Consider the following 23,589-nt stretch of genomic DNA (forward strand, 5'->3'; position numbering starts at 1 on the left):
GACCCTGTCTCCTGCCGGCTGCAGCCACATCTCCGCCTCGGGACGGTGTTTCGTTGCTGATTCCAGGAGAATGAAGCCTTTCCAGTAAACATTGTAGAAGGGGCTGATGTGAGTGCGCTGCTGTCAACTGGGCAGGGCCGGGCTGGGCTGATTATCCCCGGAGACAGGGAGGAGACTGTGCTGGCAGGATGACAGTCCAGCCGGGGAGCCGGGACTGAGTGCTTGCCTGGTGTTCACTCCTTCGCTGTCTGCAGACCCTGTGGAATATGGAGCCACCCCGTCCCCGGCTGCCCTGAATGGGGCGAGCAACACGGTCCTGATCCACGGCCCCGGCAGAATCACAGAACCGCCTACAGCCTGCAGGTAAGTGCTTGAGGAGCAGCTTTGTTCTGAGCTGGAGGGACAGAGCTGACCGACTGAAGCTGCCTGTTTAACCAAAAGATACTGGACACAGCAATTAGACTCAGTGGGGGGGGGGGGGGGGTTTATACCTGAGCTCCCTCACATACCCCTACACCATAGACATAGACACTGAGACTATGACCACTGACACAGACTGACTGCACATGCACATAGGGACTGTAACACACACACAGGGACACTGACACACACACACACACAGACTGACACGCACTGACTGCACTGACACACACACAGACTGACACGCACTGACTGCACTGACACACACACACAGGGACACTGACACACACACACAGGGACACTGACACATACACACAGACTGACACACACTGACTGCACCGACACACATACACAGGGACACTGACACATACACACAGACTGACACACACTGACTGCACAGACAGACACACAGGGACATTGATACATACACACAAACTGACACACTGACTGCACAGACACACACACCGGGACACTGACACACACACACACACACACACACACAGACTGACACGCACTGACTGCACTGACACACACACAGGGACACTGACACACACACACACACACACACACACACACAGACTGACACGCACTGACTGCACTGACACACACACACACAGACACTGACACATACACACAGACTGACACACACTGACTGCACTGACACACACACACAGGGACACTGACACACACACACAGGGACACTGACACATACACACAGACTGACACACTGACTGCACAGACACACACACCGGGACACTGACACATACACACAGTCTGACATACACTGACTGCACAGACAACACAGGGACACATTGACGCACACACAGACTGACGCACACACAGACTGACGCACACACAGACTGACGCACACACAGACTGACGCACACACATTGCACAAAAACACACAGGGACACATTGACACATATACACAGACTGACACACACTGACTGCACAGGCACACAGGGACACATTGACACATAGACTGACGCACACTGCACAGACACACACGGGGATACTGACATATACATGCACAGACTGACACATGCTCACTGACTGTACAGGCGCACACTGACTGCAGAGAGAGACAGTGATGCATTCACACACAGACCGAGTGCACAGATACACACACTCTAACATGCACAAAGTCTGACACACTGACACAGACTGACACATTTACACTCTGATATGCACAAAGACTGACACATAGACATGCACTGACACAGTGAGTGCACACACTAACAGACTGGCACACAGACTGACACTGATACACCGACTCAAACTGACACATTCCCTCTAACATTCTCAGACTGACACTGACATACGCTGTGACACACACAGGCACATACATGCATACTTACGTAGATGCTTACACTCAGACACATACAGAGACAGTCATATGCAGAGACTGGCTGGCACATACATACAGATACTGACTGACACACATTACACTGACAGATACAAATTGACACTCAAATACACTGACCAATGCTGCTGTGTACGCTGGCACACATCTGCTCATTCATCTTCACATACATACATGGATGTGCATATGCACACACTCTCACAAGCACATATACATACCTGTGTATATACACACACGCATCCACATAGACAACCATTCATGCATACTTAGATGCACACACAGAAAATCATATACACACACACACTCTCAGACATACACAAATATGCACACATGCCCATGCACATTCATGCACTCTCGTATACATTCACACAGACACACAAATGCGCACATAAACACAAATGCAATCGCATACGCTTACGTGTGTATGAACATAGATGCATATAAACACATAGGCACCCATGCATGAGTTCACACATACGTGCTCACACACAAAAGCAGGCAAACTGTGCAAGGGAATACAATGTTACGGGCACACATTCATACCATGGATGCTGGAGTCTGAAATTAAAAACAGAAAATGTTGGAGGAATTCAGCAGATCTGGCAGTATCTGTGGAGAGAGAAACAGAGCTAACTTTTCAAGAGTTCAGAACAGGCAGATTCATAAGTGTTGGTCTGATTCTGTTTAGACTGGCAAAATTCAAGTTCAAATCCTCAGCTCTTATCTACTGTATAGTTTAAATTCTCAGTAATGTCTTGGTAACAGTCAGGAACGTGTGACAAAAAGCACAGCTGAATCCAGGTAGAGGTGGGTAATGCAGATGCTTGAGATTAGAGTCAAGATTAGAGTGATGCTGGCAGGAAACGCACAGCAGGTCAGGCAGCATCCGAGGAGCAAGAAAATCAACATTTCAGGCAAAAGCCCATCAGGAATGAGGCCTCATTCCTGATTAAGGGCTTTTGCACGAAATATCGATTTTCCTGCTCCTTGGATGCTGCCTGACCTGCTGCAATTTTCCAGCACCACTCTCAACACAGCAGTAGGCCATTCAGCTCATAAAACATAATGCACCATTTAATAGAAAATCATGAAGTTCACAATCACAGTGTGCGAACAGGCCATTTGGCCCGTTGAGTCCATATCGACCCTCCGAACAGCATCCCACCTAGACTCATCCCCTAATCTATCCCTGCAACCTTGCATTCCCTGTGGCTAATCCCCTTATTGACTGTGGAAAGAAACCAAAGCACCCGGGGGAAACCCGAGCAGACAGACATGCGGAGAATGTGCAAACTCCACGTAAATGGTCACTCGAGGCTGGAATCAAACCCAGGTCCTTGGTGTTGTGAGGCAGCCGTGCTAACCGCTAAGCTACTGTGCCACCTCACGACGCTGCTAAATTTTCTATCTCAGTGTTGTATTCCTGCACTCTCCCCATACCCCTTGATAACGTTCACTTTGAGAACTCTATCTGTTTCTTTCTTGAATATATTCGATGACCTAGCCTCCAGTGCCTTCTATGGGAGACAACCCCACAGGCTGACCTTCCTCTGAGGAAAGAAATGTCTCCTCATCTCAGTCCTAAATGACCTGTGTTGGACCCTGACACTGTGTCCTCTGATTATAGATTTTCCAATCAGGAAGAATGTCCCACATCTAGTCTGTCCAGCCCTGTTTGAATTTTATACGTTTCAATGAGATCTCCTCTCTATTTTCTAAACTCCAGTGAATACAGGCCCAGATGAACCAATTCTCCTAGAACACTCTTGCCATCCCCAGTACCAGCCTAGTGAATGTCGGCTGCACTCCCTCTATGGCAAGTATATCCTTCCTTTGGTATGGCAATGAAAACTGCACACAATATTCCTGGTATGGTCTCACCAAGACCCTGTAATTCTGCACAAAGACATTCCTGTTCCTGTACTCAAATTCTTTTGCTGCACCTTCGTGTTTGCTTTCAGTGACTGTTATACAAGGACACCCAGTTTCCTTTTATACACTACATTTTCAGATCTTTCACAATTTAAATAATAGTCTGCAATTCTGTTTTTCCTACTGAAATGGATGCTTCACATTTAGCATAAATCTATGATGACTTTATGTAAGAATCTTGTTTGGATTCTTGAAGTGCCCTATTATCCTTTAATTATAAACTTCAGCATTTTCCAACTGCTAATGTCCGACTAACCAGTCTATAATTCCCAGCTTTTCTGTCTGCCTCCTTTTTTAAATAGCGAGGTAACATTTGCCATCCTCCAATCTGATAGGACTGTTTCATAATCTACAGACTTTTGAAAGGTGACAACCAAAGCATGCAATATTGCTAGGGTCACCTCCTTTATTACCCTGGGATGTGGATTATCAGGCCCTCAGAATTTATCAGCTTCTGTCCCATTAATTTCTCCAACACTTTTTCTATTCAATTTCTTTTTCCTCATTGGACCGTTGGTCACACCACATTTCTGGCAGGTTATTTGTGTCTTTTTCCATGAAGACAGAATTAAAGTAATTGTTTAAATGCTCCCCATTTTCTGCTCTCTCTTCTCTTCTGTTTTGGACTGTAAAGAATACACATTTGCCTTCACGAATCTTTTTCTTTTTACAATCTTTTTTTTTCACATAAACTTTTATAGTTCGCTTTTATTTTCCTTGCAAATTTACTCTCACACTATGTTTTCCTCCTTTAAGTCCCTGTACTCCTTTGTTGAATTCTAAATTGCTCCCAGTCTCCAGGCTTGCTTTTTTTTTTCTGCAACTTTACATGACAAGATACCACCCTTAATTTATTTTATCAGCCACGGTTGAACCACTTTCCTATTGTTTTTTCTTCATGAGAAATGAATGTGTAATTGCTGAAATTATTGCATTCTTTAAATATTACCCAATGTCTGTCCATCATCAGTCTTTTAATCAGGTCACCCAATCTGTCATAACTGATTTACCTCTCATATTTTTGGAGTTTCCTTTGTTTAGATTTAGGACCCCAGTTTCAAATTTGCCAAACTTGCAAATCAGTTTGCCAGCCAACTGAGTTAACTGATCCTTGTAAATATATATTAAAGGCACCCTTGATCATTGCAGCATGCTTTTTACATGCATCCCTAATTTCCTGTCCTTTGCAGCACTACTGTATGGAGGTCAATAAACAACCGCACATAATGTTTTTGACCACTTATTCTTAGCTCCACCCAACTGTTTCTACTGCCAGATTTTCTGAGCCAGTATCCTTTCTCTCAATGCCACGGATTTCATCTTTCGGTAACAATGCCATCACACCTCCTTTTCCTTTTTGCCTGTCCTTCCTAAGGATTGAAAACATTTAGATATTCAGGTCTCAGCCTTGGTCACCCTGTAGTCATGTCTGCATAATCACAATCATATTGTACCCATTCAGAAGTATTTGTGCTGTTCATATATCTGTTTTATTGCAAATGCCCCATGCATCCAGAAATAGCACCCTTTACTTTTCTAGTTTTTTTTCATATTTTTGCACATTTTAGATCATGTAAGGAGCAAAATTAGGCCATTCGGCCCATCAAATTTTCTCACCATTCTATCATGGCTAATATATATCTCAACTCCATTTGTCTGTCTTCTCCCTATAATCCTTGATCCCCTCACTAATCCAGAACCTAACTATCTTTGTTTTTAAAACTCTCAATGACTTGGCCTCCATGGCCTTTAGTGACAATGAGTTCCACAGATTCTCTACCCTCTGACTGAAGAAATTGCTCGTCATCTCAGTTCTAAAGGATCATCCCTTCATTCTGAGGCCGTGCCGTCAGGTTCTATTTCTCCTATTAGGGAAAACATCTTCTCCATATCCACTCTTTCTAGTCTTCTGTGTTCTAAGTCTCAAAAAGACTCCCCCCACACCACCAATCCTTCTAAACTTCATTGAGTACAGATCCAGAATCCTCAACCAGTCTTCGCATAACAAGCCCATCATTCATGAAAATGTCCTCTGGACCCCCTACAAACACATCCTTCTTTAAATACGGCATGCCAAACTGCACACAATATTCCAAATGCGTTCTGGTCAGAGCCTTATACATCTCTTGAATTCTGACCCGTTTAAAATGCATGCTAATTTGCCTTCCAAACTGCCATCTGAACCTGCTTGTTAACCTTAAAACCCTGAACTAATACTCCCAAGTACCTTTATGCTTCAGATTTCCAGATTTCTGATTTAGAAAATAGTTTGCATCTCTATTCATCCTACCAAAACACATAACCTCACACTTGCCTACATTATGAGGCAGCACAGTGGCTCAGTGGTTAGCACTGCAGCCTCACAGCACCAGGGTCCCAGTTTCGAATCCAGCCTCAGGCAACTATCTGTGTGGAGTTTGCACATTCTCCCTGTGTCTGTGTGGGTTTCCTCCGGGTGCTCCGGTTTCCTCCCACAGTCCAAAGAGGTGCGGATCAGGTGAATTGGCCATGCTAAATTGTCCATCGTGTTAGGTGCATTAGTCAGAGGGAAATAAGTTTAGGTGGGTTACCCTTTGGAGGGTCTGTGTGAATTTGTTGGGCCGAAGGGCCTGTTTCCACACTGTTGGGAATCTAATCTAATCTAATCTATATTCCACCTGCCACTTCTTTGTCCACTCTCCTAACCTGTCCAAGTCCTTTTGCAGCCTCCATTATTCTTCAACATTACCTGGCCCTCCACCTATCTTGGTGCCATATTCAAACTTAACAACACTGCCTCAGTTCATTCTTCCGGATCATTAATGTATAACGTGAATATTTATGGTCCCTGAGGAGCTCCAATAGTCACCAATTGCCATTCTGAAAAAGACTCCCTTTATCCCCACTCTCTGCCTTCTGCAGTCAGCCAATCCTCTATCTGTGCTAGTACCTTGTCCCTGACAGCATGTACTCTATCCTTATCGAGCAGCCTCCTGTGCAGCACCTTGTCAAAACCCATTTGGAAATCCAAATAGATCACATCCACTGGTTCTCCTTTGTCTAAGCTGCTGGTCGCCTCCTCAAAGAATTCTAACAGATTTGTCGGGCATGACCTCCCCTTGATGAAGCCATGCTGACTCAGTCCTATTTTACTCATGCACTTCCAAGTATCCTGCAAACTCATCCTTATTAATGGACTCTAAAATCTTACCAATGACCGAGGTCAGGCTAACCAGGCTATGGCTTCCTTTCTTCTGCCTCCTCACCTCTTAAACAGAGGTGTTACATTCACCATTTCTAGTTCTCTGGGATCCTCCCTAATTCCAGTGATCCTTGAAAGATTACCACAAATGCCTTTACAATCTCCTGAACTATTTCTTTCAGAACCCTGGCATGTCGTTCATTTGGTGTGATGTATTCAACTTCACACCTTTCAGCTTCCCCAGCACCTTCTCCTTAGTGATGGCCACTATACTCACCTCTGCCTGAAGTTCAGGTATGCTGCTGCTGTCTTCCAGTCTGAAAACTGATGCAAAGTATCTATTCCAGGGGTCCAATGTCCACTCTTGTCTATCTCTTTGGTACCTAAAAATACACTTGCAATCTTCTTTTATATTACTAGCTAACGTATTTTCATATTTCATAATTAGATTAGATTACTTACAATGTGGAAACAGGCCCTTCGGCCCAACAAGTCCACACCGACCCGCTGAAGCGCAACCCACCCAGACCCCCTATATTTACCACTTACCTAACACTACGGGCAATTTAGCATGGCCAATTCACCTGACCAGCACATCTTTGGACTGTGGGAGGAAACCGGAGCACCCGGAGGAAACCCACGCAGACACGGGGAGAACGTGTAAACTCCACACAGTCAGTCGCCTGAGTCGGGAATTGAACCCAGGTCCCTGGCGCTGTGAGGCAGCAGTGCTAACCACTGTGCCACCGTGCCGCCCTTCTCCCTTATTGCTTTTTGTGTGAACCATTGCTTTTTTTTAAGGCCTCATGCTTCTCACTATTCTTTACCACATTGTATGCTTTTTCTTTTGCTTTCATCCAGTCCCTGACTTCCTGTGTCATCCATGGTTGCCTCGTCCTCCCCTTGTTTGGCTCTTCCTCCTCAGGATGAATTTCTGTTGTGCTTCCCGAATCACCTTCAGAAACTCCTGCCATTGTCCTCCCTGATAGGCTCTCCCTCGAAATCAACTCTGGCCAGCTCCTCCCTCATGTCTTTCTACTTGCATTTACTCAGTTGTAATACCGACTAGGAGAAAGTGAGGACTGAAGATGTTGGAGATCAGAATAGAAAGTTGTGACGCTGGAAAAGTACAGTAGATCAGACAGTATCTGAGGACTAGGACAATCGACTGTTCATACATTCCTGATGAAGGACTTATGCCTGAAACGTCGATTCTCCTGCTCCTCAGATACTGCCTGATGTGCTGTGCTTTTCCGGGGCCATACTTTTCAACTCAGTTGTAATACCATTAATTCTGCTTTCACCGTCTCCCTCTCAAACTGCACGGTGAATTCTATCACATTATGGTCACTGATCCCAACAGCTTTCTTTACCCTAAGCTCCCTCATCAGACCTACCTCATTACACACCACCAAATGCAGAATTGTCTGTTCCCCAGATATTCCATAAATTCCTTTTCTTGAGATATACTACCAACTTTATATTTCCAGTCCACCTGCATATTGACGTCCCCCATGATTTTGTAATAGTGTATTTCTTTTCTATCACCTGATTTATTTTCTCTCCCACATCCAAATTACTGCTAGGAGGCCTGTACACCACTCCCAACACAGTTGTTTTTCCTTTGCAGTTCCTCAATTCTACCCACACAGAATCTCTGCCTTCTGACTCTGCGTAACTTGCTATCAATTTAATGTAATTTCCTACTAACAAGGCAACCCTGTCCATCTGTCTGTCATCTCGATTGGACATAATCCTTGGATATTTAGTTCCCACCCCTAATTCCCTGTAGACATGACTCTGTGATACCTTCAACATCATACCTGCCAATTTAGTTCTACACTACAAGCTCATTACCTTGATTCTTGTACTGCGTGTATTTAAGTATAGCACCTTCAGTCCTGCGTTGACTGCTCCCCTTCCCCTGGTTGTCCTGTTATCTGTGTCCATTCCATCGGTGCAGCTCTCTTTGTTTCCCCAGTACTGGTGCCAATGGCCCTTAAATTCAAACCCATTTCTCCCACACCAATCTTTGAGCTATGCGTTTACCTCTTCAAATTTGTTGACCCTGTGCCAATTTGCTCGTGGCTTGGGCAGTAATCAGGAGATTATTACCTTTTTGGTTCTCCTTTTTAATTTAGCCCCTAGCTGCGCAGATTCCCTCAGCAGAATCTCTTTCCTCTTTCTACCTGTATCATTGATGGACCAGTACAAGTGGATCTTTCGCCTCCATGTCCAAGATCCTCTGCAGCCCAGATGGGATCTTCTGAAGCCAGGCACCAGGCATAGCCTTCACGACTCTTAGTCCTGGCAACAGAGGACAGTGTCTATTCCCCTCATTATACTTTCCCTGATTACAATTACATTTCTCTTTTTTTTCTCTCCTCTTGAAAGTTTTCCTGTACCATGTTCATCCTCCCTCTCCACTGAGGGATGTACTATGACACTAGTTGTTGCTTCCCCTATTTCTCCCAATTTTCTACTTTTGCTATTTACTGTTACCTACCTTTCATTATCTATCTTTGTTTCCCTCGTTCCTGTATCCTTGCTCAGACTCCCAGCCCCCAGTAGACTAAATCTGAAGTGAATGTGAAGATAATGGTCCCTGTCTTACTGAGTTGTGATATGGCCATCTTATTCAAACTCCGTCCCAGTATTTGAGGGATTGAAATTCCTCCCTCCACCACCATCCCTCAAGGCGAGCATTCAACTGACCTATCCCATTGCTGCTCTCACTAACATGTGGAACTGGGGGTAATCCTGAGATTACTGCCTTTTGAGGTCGGGCTTTTTAAACATTTCCTATCTTGCAATATTGTGAATTAAAACAATTAAAGGATGTTCATCTGATGAGCTAGCTTGTAATAGGGGTCTACTTGGGTGACAGTATCTTTTGTTTTATGTCTACTTTGAACTATCAAATATTAACTTTTCTCAATGAGTCAGTTGTGTTGAGAAAGCTCCTGAACATCTGGCTTAATGCCCAAAACACATCATGGGCCGCAACAATATAGAGAATGCAGGCAATATTAGCAGTGCAGGAAGTGTGCTACAGTGGGAAAACATTGCTTACGGAAGGGACTAGGAAAATGAACAAGATGGAAGATCTGTGATAGGTGGAGGCAGGAGAAATTAAATGGCCAGAAATTTCATAGTACAAGACCAAAGGAGTGAGAATGGGATTAGTAAAGAAGTGAATACCTGGATTGGTTACAGCACAGAGAGATTGTGTAGAAACCAAGAGAAACAGGAGCAGGAGTAGGCTATTTGGCCCTTTGAATCTGTTCCACCATGCATGGCTGATCATCCAATTCAAAACTCTGTTCCTGCTTTCTCCCCAGACCCTTGGAACCTTTTATCTCGAAGACCTACATCTAACTCTTCCTTGAAAACATTCAATGTTTGTAACCTCAACCACTTCCTGTGGTCGTGAATTCCACAGGCTCCCCAGACTCTGGATGAAGACATCTCTCCTCAGCTCAGTCCAAAATGGCCTACCCCATATCCTTAGATTGTGACCCCTGGTTCTGGATTCCTTGACCATTAGGAACATCCTTCCTGTGTTTACCTGTCTCGTCCTGTTAGAATTTTATAGATCTCTCTGAGATTCTCCTCATTCCTCGAAATCTAAGTGAATATAATCCTAACCTTTTCAGTCCCTCCTCAAACATCAGTCCTGCCATCCCAGAAATCAGTCTGGTAAACTTTTGTTGCATTTCCTCCAAAGCCAAAATATCTTCCCCAGATAAAGAGATTAAAACTGCACCCAATACTCCAGGTACAATCTCACCAAGGCCCGCACAAATCCAGTAAGACATCCCTACTCCTGTACTTGAATCCTCCCAATCCAACTAGTTATCTTGCCCTGTCTTCACCATATAACCCTGCACATTCTTTCTTTTAAGATGCTCATCCAACTCCTCCTTGGAAATCTTGATTGAAACTCTTTCCCTTACGCTCTAAGGCCGCATAGACCAAACTCCAACCACTTGCTGTATTTAAAAAAGTTTCTCCTGGTGAGTCGCTTGCTTTTTTCACAAATGCCTTTAAGTTCAAGTCCGCTAGTTTTTGATCCTTTCATCCGTGGGGACAGTTTCTCTTCATCTACATTATCTACCATGTTAATTATGTTGTTAAGGCACATAGATCGAAGGCATTATTAAATTAAGTACTGAGAGCAATTATATATATAGAGAGAGAGACTCAACCATGGCCAGTGGGTGAGTTGGAACCAGGGTGCGTCATCACCCCACAAAACTTCACCAGGTGACTTAGGGTAGCAGAGAATGACAACCTGAAGGTGTATATTGGAAACTAAGACCCTTAACCCAAATGCAAAATATCAGGATCTGATTTCTCACTAATGTTCTCTGATGTCCAATGATCGTTAAAAAAAATGAAGTGGATCTGTGGATAGGAGTTACCCCCCCCCCCCCCAACCCCCAAGAAAAATCAAGTTATGGATTTGGTACTGTCCCTCCTGACGAAAAGCAGATGCAAAATATGTTCACTGAGGAAAATTTGGAACTTCTGCCAAGCTTTATAGATGGAATTTTCCAGAAAGGTGATTTATTAGATTCATGCCCGACCTGGTCAGATTTTGAAAGACAGACCTTAGAGAAATATATCATGGAAGTTAACATTAATTAAGGAAGATAAAGTGGTGAAGGAGACACATGGGACACTTGCATAGAGTTGAAGAACAGGGAATTGTATACACACTTGATTTGGCCACACTGTATGCAGTCCTAGAATCCACATGAGAGGAGGGATGAAGAGGGTGCAGAGGAGATTTACCAGAATGTTGCCTGGAGAGTTTCAGTTATGAAAGAATATTGGACAGACTGGAGGTGTTTTTTTTAATGCAGAAAAGATTGAAATGGGACATGATTGAGATGTATGAAATTATGAGGAAGCAGAAACCCTTTATAATATTTAAGAAGTATTTAGATGTATGTTTGCGATGCAAAGATGTACAAGGCGATGGCCCAATTGCTGCAAGTGGGATTAGAATAGTTAGGTGGTTGTTTTTGACCGACACAGACTCAATGAGCCAAAGGGATTTTTTTCTGTGCTGTAGACCTTTATGACTCTATAACTGTGTACAAAGTTGTAGAAATTCAACCTGAAGATTTGTGATGCAGTGTTCCCTTTTTAAATTACTGGGCTGTGCTAAATTACAACACATCGACAGGCTCCTGGTTTCAACTGGATTTGGCACGTCAGAATTCAATTCTCTGGATCAGATGTTGGATGGTTAAAAAATAAAGTCCTAAGAAAGCCACTACTTCAATTATTGCCACTGCACGAACACGACCGTTGTGGCCTTTCCGAGGCAAGAAAAGAATGAGACACAAAAGGAGTGAGACTGAAGGTAATTCTGGGCAGTTGATAAACAGTTAAATGAACCCCAGGAATTCCCATGGAAGGGTCAACAGGCAGTCAGATGTGGATATCATTCCATTGTAAAAAGTGAAGCCTTCCACGGAGCTTCACGACATAGAAAGCTCGGGAAGTGAAAATGATGATATTGATAGCACAGTCTTGGATATAAGAAGCTCCAAACTGATATTGAGTATACTCATCACAGAGTGGTTTCATAGAGCCCTGTTGGGCAGTGGTTGCATATCGACCAACAGTGATGGGATTGAGTTGATTGAAATGGTATTTTGATTCATTCAGTTGCAATTGCAATAATTTCAAAGAATATGAAAGTTCCACTTGACGATGATGACAAAATGAGGTTACTGAACAGATTGGTTATTCCATGCAGATTGGATGGACCTGCTCACTATATTATCAGTGCTGGCTCGTGAGACACTGCTGCTATCCTGTGTCATCAGTCAGTCAAGCAGAATCGACAGGCTTCAGATTACTGAGGAGTCCAATTTTGGATTCATAGGCTTTCTGCATTGGGGATGTAACATCGTGTGGGGAGATGGAAATTGAGCACTAGATTAGCTTCTTTCCTCTTCCTCTGCCGCTACTGTTTCAGCTCACACTGAGGTCACTCAGTCTCAAAGAGCCTTGTTCCTCCTGGATCTGGAAGTATCATGATGAGTTCTCAGTGGTGTCAGTGACCCCATTTTTGCGAGCCACCTTGCGTGTATCCCCATATTCCTTTTCTGTTCGGAATTGGCCACTGGTGAGCTTGGAGAAGGGAGCCCACAATAGCAGATGGTGGATTTTAAGTTTAATGGAAGTCTGGAGTTGAGTCAAATGATGACGATGAAACTGTTGTTGATTGTTGGAAAACTCCATATGGTTCACTCATCTTATCCCTGGGGTGGGGGAGTCCAGAACTAGAGGGCATAAGTTTAAGGTGAGAGGGGAAAGATATAAAATAGATCTAAGGGGCAACGTTCTCATTCAGAGGGTGGTGCGTGTATGGAATGTGCTGCCAGGGGAAGTGGTGGAGGCTAGTACAAATGTTGTCATTTAAAAGGCACCTGGATGGGTATATAAATAGGAAAGGTTTAGAGGGATATGGGCCAAGTGCTGACAAATGGGACTTGATTAGGTTGGGATGTCTGGTTGGGATGGACATGTTGGACCGAAGGGTCTGTTTCCATGCTGTACATCTCTGTCTCTGTGACTCTATATCCTTTAGAGAAGGAAATCTGCCATCCTTACCTGGACTGGCCTACATGTGATTCCAGCTGAAAATGTGTTGCTGGAAAAGCGCAGCAGGTCAGGCAGCATCCAAGGAGCAGAAGAATCGACGTTTCAGGCATGAGCCCTTCTTCAGGAATGAGCCTTATTCCTGAAGAAGGGCTCATGCCCGAAACGTCGATTCTCCTGCTCCTTGGATGCTGCCTGACCTGCTGGGCTTTTCCAGCAACACATTTTCAGCTCTGATCTCCAGCAACTGCAGTTCTCACTTTCTCCTACATGTGATTCCAGACTTACAGCAATGTGGTTTACTCTTACTGCTCTCTGGGCAATTAGGAATGAGCAATAAATGCTGGCCTGGCCATTGATACCCACATTCCAAAGCAAACAACAAATAAATACGCCAGGACTTTGACATTACAGAGATGTCAGTGGTCAAAGGCACATTGTTGCAACATTGATGTGCTGCTAGACCTCTTCATTGATGCTATTCCCTTAGGGGAAGAGGCTGCTGTAATAGGGTAGTGCTGCATGTGTGTGAGGGATACTCAGTTGTCCCAGGGAGTTTGGTGGAGGACCTTTTGTCATGGTGATGTTTTAGAGGACACCAGATATCGTACACATGGTTTTGAAAGGTTCAGGCATCCATTGCGCATCCTGTGCACAGTGGTCGTCTGCAGACTGAGGGAGGTGGAAGACCCTGGGGGTTAATTTGTCTTTGCCCAGACATGTCCAAAATTGAAGAGCTTTCTGTCCCAGTGATACTGGATGCTGATGCTGGGTGGTCAATCTTCTTGGATTGGGGATTGTTGAAGAAGATAGGAATGATTCACACAATGTGGTCTTACCACAGTTTGGATGCAAACCTGATCAGTTTGAGAGCCTGCACCCAGATTAGCAATGAGTCTCAAACTTACAAAACTTACAGCATTTTGGTGATAATGATCACAATTCCATGACCTTTACTGTACTCATGGAGAGGGATAGGAGCAAGTATTTAGTTGGGGCAGGGTGAATTACAATGCTATGAGACAGGAACTGGGGCACCTAGATTAGGAACAGGTGTTCTTAGAGAAATGCATGACAGAAATGTGGGAGTTGTTTAGAGAGCTGGATAGGTTGTGAGTGCTGGATAGGTTTGTCCATGGAAGGGATGGTCAGGTGAAAGGAACCTTGTGTGACAAGGGATATAGAACGTCTAGTCAAGAAGAAGGAAGTTTACTTAAGACTGAGGAAGCAAGGATCAGGCAGGGCCCCATTCCGGAAGAAGGGTTATACCCGAAACATCGACCTCTCCACCTCCTGATGCTGCCTGCCTTGCTGTGTTCTTCCAGCCTCCTGCCTGTCTACTTTGGATTCCCGCATCTGCAGGTTTTTTTTGTCTCAAGCCACTCTTGGTGATGGACATTGAAATCCCCCTCTGAGTGCATTCTGTATCCGAACATTGACTGATTTTTAAAGTATTTTTAAAACCATTTCATTAAGCAGGAAATGATAGTGTTAGCTAAGGCTGGGTTAAAGAATGAGTGGAGGGTAAGATATTCCTTGATCCGTATGGCCAACACCATCATAGTTCCAAATACTGACCCATGCTGTAAGTTCGTCACCATTATTCCTTAATATTTCTTGCATTAAAACAGACACACTTCAACCCATCACACTGACTGCATCTTTTCCTTATCAAGTGCCTATCCCTCCTCACAGACTCTCTGCTTGCACCATCTGGCTGTTCACTACTTGCTCCATCATCTGGTGTGCAGCTCACATCCCCTACCCCTCCACTGCCAATCTTGTTTAAACCCTCCTGAAGAGCTTGAGCAAACCACCTGCTCAGGATATTGATACCCCTCTAGTTCAGATGCAACCTGTCTTTCCTTGTACAAGTCCCACCTTCCCCAGAAGATACCCCAATGATCCATGCATCTGAAGCCCTCCCTCCTACACCAGCTCTGCAGCCGTGTGTTCAGCTGCACTCACTCTCTATTCCTCACCTCACTAACACGTGGCAGTGGTAGCAATCTTGAGATTATTACTCTGCTTGTCCTGCTTTCTAGATTCCAACCTAACTCCCTTTATTCTCTTTTTGTGTTCCCCTCCCATTTGCTACCTATGTCACTAGTACCGATGTGTACCATGACTTCTGGCTGCTCTCTCTTCCCTTTTAAGGTTCCTGTAGATGCAATCAGAGACATCCCTGACCCTAGCAGTCAGGAGGCAACACACTATCCGGGAGTCTTGCTTGTGACTATTAATATCTCCTGTCTGTTGTCTCATGATTGAATCGTCTATCACTGTTGCTCTCCTGTTCTCCTCCATTCCATAGAGCCAGGCTCAATGCTAGAGACCTGGTTATCCCCCTCTCAACAGTATCCAAAACGGTATACACATTATTGAGGGGAACGGCCACTGTCTGCCTATTCCCTCTCCTGAGGTCACCCAGCTACCTTTGTCCTGTAGCTCGGGTGTGACTACCTCCCTATAATCCCTCTCTATCACCCCTTCAGCATCCTGAATGATCCAAAATTCATCCAGTTCCAGTTCCTGAACATAGTCTGTGAGGAGCTGGAGCTTGGTGCACTTCTCGCAGGCAAAGTCATTAGGGCCCCCAGTAGTGACCTTAACACCAATATACCTTCAGGAGGAGCATGCAACTGCACTGGCCTCCATCTCCTTTGCTTTAAATCATGTCTCACAAACTTGAGTTTTTGAAGAAATAACAAAGAGGGTTGGAGAGAACAGAGCGGTGGACATGGTCTACATTGACTTCAGTAAGGCGTTTGACAAGAATCCTCATAGTAGGTTGGTTAGCAAGGTTAAATCACACAAAATACAGGGAAAACGTAGCCATTTGGATACAGAACTGGTTCAAAGGTAGAAGACAGAGGGTGATGGTGGAGGGATTGTTTTTCAGACTGGAGGCCTGTGACTAAAGAGTGTGCCACAAGGATCGGCGCTGGGTCCACTGCTTTTCGTCATTTTGATCACAAAACCAGGAAGGCAGATTATTGTCTAAATGGTGGCAGTTTATGAAAAAGTGAAATGTAACGAGATGGGAAAGCAAATCCTAGCGGGATTTATACACTTAATGGTAAGGTCCTAAGGAGTGTTGCTGAACAAAGAGACCCTGGAGTGCAGGTTCATAGCTCCTAGAAAGTGGAGTCGCAGGTAGATAGGATAGTGAAGAAGGTGTTTGGTTTGCTTTCTTTTATTGGTCAAGAGTATTGAGTACAGGAGTTGGGAGTCATGTTGCGGCTGTACAGGACATTGGTTAGGCCACTGTTGGAATATTGCATGCAATTCTGGTCTCCTTCCTATCGGAAAGATGTTGTGAAACTTGAAAGAGTTGAGAAAAAATTTACAAGGATGTTGCCATGGTTGGAGGATTTGAGCTACAGGGAGAGGTTGAATAGTCTGGAACTGTTTTCCCTGGAGCGTCGGAGGCTGAGGGGTGACCTTATAGAGATTTATAAAATCATGAGGGGGCATGGATAGGGTAAATAGACAAGGCCTTTTCCCTGGGGTCGGGGAGTCCAGAACTAAAGGGCAAAGGTTTAGGGTGAGAGGGGAAAGATATAAAAGAGACCTAAGGGGCAACTTTTTCACACAGAGGGTGGTACGTGTATGGAATGAGCTGCCAGAGGAAGTGGTGGAGGCTGGTACAATTGCAACATTTAAGAGGCATTTGGATTGGTATATGAATAGGAAGGGTTTGGAGGGATATGGGCCGGGTGCTAGCTGGTGGGACTAGATTGGGTTGGGATATCTGGTCGGCATGGACAGGTTGGACCGAAGGGTCTGTTTCCGTGCTGTATCTCTTTGTGACCCGAGTGTCAGTCGCTGAAGGTTGGCATGCAGGTGCAGCAGGCAGTGAGGAAAGCTAATGACATGCTTCCTTCATAACCAGAGGATTTGTGTATCAGAGTGGGGATATCTTGCTGCAGTTCTGCTGGGCCTTGGTGAGAGCACACCTTGAGTATTATGTGCAGTTTTGGTCTCCTAGTCTGAGGAAGGACATTCTTGCTCTAGAGGAAGTTCAGCAAATTCCCAGGATGGCCTATGAAAAAAATACTTGGTTGACTAGGCTTGTATTCACTAGAATTTAGAATCATGAGGGGAATCTCAGAGAAACATATAAAATCCTGATGGGACTGGACAGGCTCGATGTGGGAAGAATGCTCCTGGTGTTGGGGAAATCCAGAACCAAGGATCACTGTCTGAGCATAAGGGATAAGCCATTCAGGATTGACATGAGGAAGGATTTCTTCCCACAGAGAGTTGTGAAGCTGTGGAATTCTCTCCCACAAGAAGTTGTTGTTCATTAGATAGATTCAAGAGGGAGCTGGATGTGGCTCTTGCGGCTAAAGGGATCGAGGGGTACGGGGAACGGGCAGGAATGGGATACTGAGATTGCATGATCAGCCACGATCCATATTGAATGATGGCTCAAAGAGCTGCCTATGTTTTCTATGTTTCTAACTCCAACTTTAACAGTGATTCTTTTATTGGCCAACATTTAGTAAATACTGTAATCCTGGCTGAGCTAAGAAAGGCACCTGAAATCAAATTATGATTGAGAGATTGGTTTGTAGTGTGATTAAGTTGCATGTGCTAGAAACTGCATATATGAATGAACAAGACACTGTTCTGTGTTGCCAAAAGGAATTTGCCCACGCACTCCAGGAGCAAATTACTGCAGATGATGGAACCTATACTGGAAACAAAAACTGCTGGAGATCACAACGGGTCAGGCAGCATGCATGGGGAGAAATCAAACTAATGTTTCAAGTTTAGATGACACTTTATCAAAGCTGAAGTGAAGTGTGGAGGAGGCAACAATAGGAGGGAGGAGTGCTGGAGGAGAAGGGATGTTGATTGTTAAGATTAAGTGATTGGAATGTGAGAATGGCACAAAAATGGTGTGTCTACCTGCCAGACTGGATAGAACAGATAGTCCCACTGGAGTATGAGAGGAGGGGAGAGAGCTCTTGGTGACAGAGAATGTCCTGGGCCTCCTCCATCACCAACCTCTAACCACCCGACATCTGGAGGAAGTCTCATCTTCTGCCTTGGATCCCTCCAACCGCATGGGATCAATGTCCATTTCACCAGTTTTCTCATCCCCATTCCCCCCACCTTATCCTAGGCCCAATCCTCCAATTCAGCACCGCCCTCTTGAACTATCTTACCTGTCCATCTTCCTTCCCACCTATCCATCCCGTCCCAACCACCTTCACCCTAACCTTCATCTGCCTATCGCATTCCCAGCTACCTACCCCAAGTCCTATGTCCCTCCCATTTATCTCTCAGCCCCCTTGCCCATCCCCCTTCCTATGAAGAGCTAATGTTCAAACCGTCGACTCTCCTGCTCCTCGAATGCTGCCTCTCTGTCTGGGCTTTCCCAGCGCCACACCTTTTGGCAGAGACTGTAACCAGCAAAGCTAAAAGGAAGGGAAGAAATGGATTCACACTGTGAAGGTGTTGAACTCAATATTGAGCCCAAAAGGCTGTAAAGTGCCAAGTTTGAAAATGAGATGTTGCTCCTCCAGGTTTCGCTGTGATTCGCTGGAGCATTGCAGCATGCCGAGCACAGGCATGTGGACATACAAACAGGACACTGTATTAAAACATCTTGAAGGTTGGAGTGTTCTGCAAGTGGTCACCCAGTCTGTGTTTAGTTTCAAGGAGGAAGAGAGGACTGCAGATGCTGGAGATCAGAGATGAAAATGTGTTGCTGGAAAAGCACAGCAGGTCAGGCAGCATTCAAGGAGCAGGAGAATCGACGTTTCATGCATGAGCCCTTCTTCAGGAATGAGGAAAGTGTGTCCAGCAGGCTAAGATAAAAGGTAGGGAGGAGGGACATGGGGGAGGCGCATTGGAAATGCGATAGGTGGAAGGAGGTTAAGGTGAGGGTGATAGGCCGGAGTGGGGTGGGGGCGGAGAGGTCAGAAAGACGATTGCAGGTTAGGAAGGTGTTGCTGAGTTCGAGGGTTGGGACTGAGAGAAGGTGGGGGGAGGGGAAATGAGGAAACTTGAGAAATCTGAGTTCATCCCTTGTGGTTGGAGGGTTCCTAGGCAGAAGATGAGGCACTCTTCCTCCGCTACATCGATGACTGTATCGGCGCTGCCTCGTGCTCCCACAAGGAGGTTGAACAGTTCATCCACTTTACTAACACCTTCCACCCCGACCTCAAATTTACCTGGACTGTCTCCGACTCCGCCCTCCCCTTTCTAGACCTCTCCATTTCTATCTCGGGGACCGACTCAACACGGACATTTACTATAAACAGACCGACTCCCACAGCTACCTAGACTACACCTCCTCCCACCCTGCCCCCTGTAAAAACGCCATCCCATATTCCCAATTCCTTCGTCTCCACTGCATCTGCTCCCAGGAGGACCAGTTCTAATACCGAACAACCCAGATGGCCTCCTTCGTCAAAGACCGCAATTTCCCCCCAGTCGTGATCGACGATGCTCTCCACCGCATCTCCTCCACTTCCTGCTCCTCAGCCCTTGAGCCCTGCCCCTCCAATCACCACCAGGACAGAAGCCCACTGGTCCTCACTGACCACACCACCAACCTCCATATATATCGTATCATCCGTCGTCATTTCCGCCACCTCCAAACAGACCCCACCACCAGGGATATATTTCCCTCCCCTCCCCGATCAGCGTTCCGAAAAGACCACTCCCTCTGTGACTCCCTCGTCAGGTCCACACCCCCCACCTCCACTCCCGGCACCTTCCCTGCAACCGCAAGAAATACAAAACTTGTGCTCACATCTCTCCCCCGCCCCCCCCCTTACTTCCCTCCAAGACCCCAAGGGATCCTTCTATATCTGCCAAAAATCGCCTGCACCTCCACACACATCATTTACTGCATCCGCTGCACCCGATATGGCCTCCTCTACATTGGGGAGACAGGCCGTCTACTTGCGGAACGTTTCAGAGAACACCTCTGGGACACCCGGACCAACCAACCCAACCACCCCGTGGCTCAACACTTCAACTTCCACTCCCACTCCATCAAGGACATGCAGGTCCTTGGACTCCTCCATCGCTAGACCATAGCAACACGACGGCTGGAGGAAGAGTGCCTCATCTTCCACCTAGGAACCTCCCAACCACAAGGGATGAACTCAGATTTCTCCAGTTTCCTCATTCCCCTCCCCCCCCCCCACCCCCCCCACCTTCTCTCAGTCAAATCCCTCAAACTCAGCACCACCTTCCTAAGCTGCAGTCGTCTTTCTGACCTCTCCGCCCCCACCCCTACTCTGGCCTATCACCCTCACCTTAACCTCCTTCCACCTATTGCATTTCGAATGCCCCTTCCCCAAGTCCCTCCTCCCTACCTTTTATCTTAGCCTGCTGGACACACTTTCCTCATTCCTGAAGAAGGGTTCATGCCCAAAACATTGATTCTCCTGCTCCTTGGATGCTGCCTGACCTGCTGCGCTTTTCCAGCAACACATTTTCAGCTGTGTTTAGTTTCTCCAAAGTAGAGTATACTATGCCCTTTTCATTGTGGAAAGGGTCAGGAGGTCTGCTCATCACTGCTGCGTTTGCCACAGCAATCTCCTGGCTGGTTAGAGTTGACCTGCCTGGTTTGAATCTAGTCAGTTAACTAAAGGCAGTTTATAGGTTCTGCTGCAACTCCATGAAAACAACTCAAATAAATTCTTGTTCCTTGATCAAGTTGATTTTCTTGCAAGTCAGCAAGACAAAAAACATCAACTTCATGCCTGCTTTTTGCAATAGTTACATTCTGGCTCACCGAGCAATAATTCATCAATATATGACTTTCATTACTGCCTTACTGATGCCTGAGTGTATCTAGTTCCTCTGGTGGAGTCACTCTCTGCTGTAGTAGAGTATGACACAAAACAATCCAAAACTCTGAGTCACATCAGAACTGAGTGCTGCCGTTTCCCTTTTCTCCCCCACAGATCATCTGTTCTATGTCTGTCGCAGCCTGGGGCTGAGGAATGTGAGCCTGATAATTACAGCTTTCAAATTGCTGGATTCCACTCAAAGAGCATCAAACCTCCCAGATTGTTGGTCTCTGGTCAAACCTGGAATGTTCCTCAACCCAGTTTATTGCTACACAATTTGCATGGTTGCTGACGATCTGGGTGTTGGCGATTTGATGCTGTTACTGTGTTTCAATGAGTTGTCACAGGGAGCTGCTGACAATTCCTCCAGGCACTGAAGGAAGATGACACTGAGGCTCACTATGGGAACTTGGGTGGTGGGGAGAGCTTGACTGGCAAAGGAGGGGGATGGGGTGAATGATCAGACGCTAATTGCAGAGCCTTTTTCTCAGTTTCTGTCAGAAAATCTTGTGGAGCCTGTCTTGATGTTTCATGTCTAAATACCAAAGCTCATTCCCAGCCTCCCTCTCTCACTTATCCTGGAGACTGTGGCTGCTGGTTCAGCAAGGTTCCAGTGCCCATGACACACTGAAGGATTGCTGAGCTGCCGAGCTTCCCTGTAGATTAATGGCTCCAGCTTTCTCTGGTCGACAACATTTCCTGCGCAGCCCTCTGTGTCACCTCCACTCGAATTTGCCACTTTCTTTCCAGAAGCAATCCAAGGGACAAAGCTAAAAAGGTAGAAGGTGTTGGAGACTCTCTGGGGGGTCTGGCCGTGGGGACACTCGGGTGGGGGGGGGGGGGGTGGATCTGGCCGTGGGGACACTCCGGGGGGGTCTGCCCATGAAGAGACTCTGGGGGAGGGGTCTGACCGTGGGGACACTCTGGGGGGGTCCGGCCGTGGAGACATTCTGGGGGTGTTTGGCCAGGGGGACGTGCCGTGGGGACACTCTGGGGTGGTTCTGGCCGTGGGGACGCTCCGGGGGGGTCTGGCCGTGGGGACACTCTGTGAGTCTGGCCGTGGGGATACACCGTGGGCCGGATAAGGTGCTTGAAGGATTGTGAGTGAAGTGAGATCAATATTGTGAAGGCACTTGCCGTAATGTTTCAGTTTTCTATAGACTCGGAATTGGTGCCTGAAATTTTATGTTTTTTTCTTTTTTTTCTTTTTTTCCCCTTTTTTTTAAACCCCCACACTACCGCCTAACTGCGGTAGTGCTTATTTTTTCCCAGCACCCATGGTGTGTGTGTGCAGGTGTGAGACACAGTGAGAGACACAATGTGTACGAATCTTTATTCAATTTCCACCACCAAGAAAATAGGAAAACACCCAAGTGGCCTGTGACAAGCAGGTGCCTGAAATTTTAAATAGAAACATAGAAATTAGGGATTGGCCATTCAGCCCTTCACGCCTGCTCCATCAAATAATACAATCATGACTGACCATCACAATCTGTTTTCTGTTCCTATTTTCTCTCCATTCCTTTTTGTCGAGCAAAGGAACTGCTAGACAACTCTAAATCATAAACAATATTATTCATTTGTTTGACACAATATTATAACAACAAAATACAGTATAAACTAATGATTTACACTACAAATCTAGCTTAACTCTGGATGATCATGTACCCCATACTAAATCTTGGCCTTGATCCAGGTGGTGATGGTTGTCTGATCTTCTCCCGATGGTCTCTCAGGGGTGTCTTCCCTTCCCAGTGGTTGGTCTCCAGTTACTGTTGCTCGGCATGGTATTGTGGCAATTCTTATACCTGAAAGTTTGTGCCTTTTTGGGTGGGTCCTTACTGGATTGAGCAGGTTCGTTCACCCTGATCGATCAGACCCAGCCAGGTGTTGGCATGTCGATGGTAGGGTAGTCCTTAGGCATGCATTCCTTGAGCTGTTGGGCAGCACGTAGCCCCCACCATTGTCTGGTACACACCCCGGTGTTTCCAGTCAACCCTATTCAAACCCAAATTCGGGTGTGTACTGTGTACTGTGTATTGTGTGGTCTGCAGCTTCCAGACACTTACATTTTTTTTGCTTTTTTTTCTTCTTTTTTTTCTTTTTTTTTCCTTTTTTTTTCCCCCAGCAGCCATGGTGTGTGTGTGTTCAGGACCAGTCACTTACATGCTGTATGTGTATAGCTGCAGCCTGTCTGGATTCTGCAGCATGTTTATTAGCACAGTCACTTTGGTCAAGGTTTGCCTCCA

General features: G+C 45.7%; 1 protein-coding gene across 6 annotated transcripts in view; it reads left to right on the plus strand.

Annotated features, from left to right (window-relative positions):
• The first annotated feature begins 5 nt into the window (after positions 1 to 5).
• Positions 6 to 23,589, plus strand: part of dok4 (docking protein 4) — an 82,299-nt gene continuing 58,715 nt past the window's right edge. For 4 of the 6 annotated variants that reach the window (XM_060837868.1, XM_060837871.1, XM_060837873.1 and 1 more), the window contains exon 1: positions 6 to 363. The gene's annotated coding sequence lies outside the window, so the exon portion shown is untranslated. Of the gene's footprint in view, positions 364 to 12,232; positions 12,271 to 22,030; positions 22,119 to 23,589 lie in introns of those variants that run through there. The other 2 variants (XM_060837869.1, XM_060837870.1) reach the window with 2 other exon arrangements.

This window comes from Hemiscyllium ocellatum, chromosome 17 (genome assembly GCF_020745735.1).
Source record: "Hemiscyllium ocellatum isolate sHemOce1 chromosome 17, sHemOce1.pat.X.cur, whole genome shotgun sequence".
Lineage (NCBI taxonomy): Eukaryota > Metazoa > Chordata > Chondrichthyes > Orectolobiformes > Hemiscylliidae > Hemiscyllium > Hemiscyllium ocellatum.